Below are 1,501 nucleotides of genomic sequence, written 5' to 3'. Positions count from 1 at the left end.
TCTATCTATCTATCTATCTATCTATCTATCTATCTATCTATCTATCTATCTATCTATCTATCTATCTATCTATCTATCTATCTATCTATCTACCTAACTAACTATCTAACTAAATCAGAAATTAGCAAACGAGTAAGTAGTCCATAAACTAGTTTATATACTATTCTATAGGCTATATGCAGTTATTGTGTATAGATTATTGTCATGGACTTGTTAGTCAACAATTTCAAATGCTTAATACCTGTTGCAGATGTTTTTAGTTTCGACGCATATTTTTTTTTTTTTTTTTGTATAAAAAGTATGATCTCAAAAATTAAACTAATTCAAATGCTCAATATTATCGCAGTTAGAGAGGTTTTTGATTGTTATTCTATTAATTCTGCATTCATTTTTGCACTACATTAAGGCTCTATTTTTAAAAAAAAACACTTTATTTTAGCTATTAATATGTATAATAATGTGTTAGATGATGATGCTCTTCATGGTTATTTCAACATATTTATCTTCTTTTATTCGTATGAATATAAATATACAAACATTTGCACATTTAAAATATTAAATACTTGTTGAAGAACAGCTTAACTAATTATATGCTAGAATTTATTAACTTTACTTTAGTTTTGCATAATTTAAATTTAACAACTTATTGTGGACAAGTATTTTTTAACAAATAATAAAAAAGAATAAATCAAAAGCCAAAAAATAAGTCTAAGTTTACTTATTTAAAAGTTTTGTAATGAAAATATTGTCTCTTACAGACTTAATTTGCATACAAAAAGACAAAAAGACAGTTTAGGACCAACAGTATTAAAATTGTTGTTGTTTTTTTTTATTTCCTTTTCATTTGACGATGGCTATTGTTAAAGTAACATTTATATTAACATAAATTCGACCATGAAGATAGTAACTACATATTTTTGAATAATAACTTTATGCAAGTTTTTATGCATTTTTTGTTTTTTTGAAAGCAGTCCAAGTTCAAGGTGAAACGAAAAATATTTAAATTGTGTGTTTGGATTTTGTTTTTCGGTTCGCAACATCATCTTCGTTTTCGTTTGCAGAGAGATTAACATAATATTATCATGAATAAAAATGCTGCATTGATGGAACAAATACGCAATCAGAGCAAAATAATTTATTTGCAAAATCATTGAGACAATAAAATGAAACTAACTTTCTTCCTGGTTGTTTTTTTCCAATAAATTAACATAATAAAACTAGTAGGGGAAGTATAGTTTGTTGGTTAATACTGATAATATGGCACCCTACAGTAATGTGAATTTTTATCGGAGCTACGGTCAATTATTGACCGATCTTCAACCTAAAAAGTGTTATACATATATTATCGTATGATCGTCCCTGGACAGATATGGGAGCTATGTCTAAGTATGGTCTTATAAGGAGTGAGATCGAAAAATTCTTAACATACATATATGTTTATAAAAAAGAAACCACTAAACTTACAGCTTTATTTTTTTTTATTTGATTCAAATTATTATTA

The 1,501-nt window shown here is 25.8% G+C and overlaps 1 protein-coding gene across 2 annotated transcripts in view; it reads right to left on the bottom strand.

Moving 5' to 3' along the window:
* The window catches only part of LOC111682136 (FMRFamide neuropeptides), a 43,171-nt gene that overhangs the window by 19,338 nt on the left and 22,332 nt on the right, over positions 1 to 1,501 (bottom strand). The gene's annotated exons all lie outside the window — the stretch shown is intronic.

Source organism: Lucilia cuprina, chromosome 6, assembly GCF_022045245.1.
Source record: "Lucilia cuprina isolate Lc7/37 chromosome 6, ASM2204524v1, whole genome shotgun sequence".
In the NCBI taxonomy this organism is placed as follows: Eukaryota; Metazoa; Arthropoda; class Insecta; order Diptera; family Calliphoridae; genus Lucilia; species Lucilia cuprina.
This window is presented reverse-complemented; position numbering and strand designations above follow the sequence as displayed.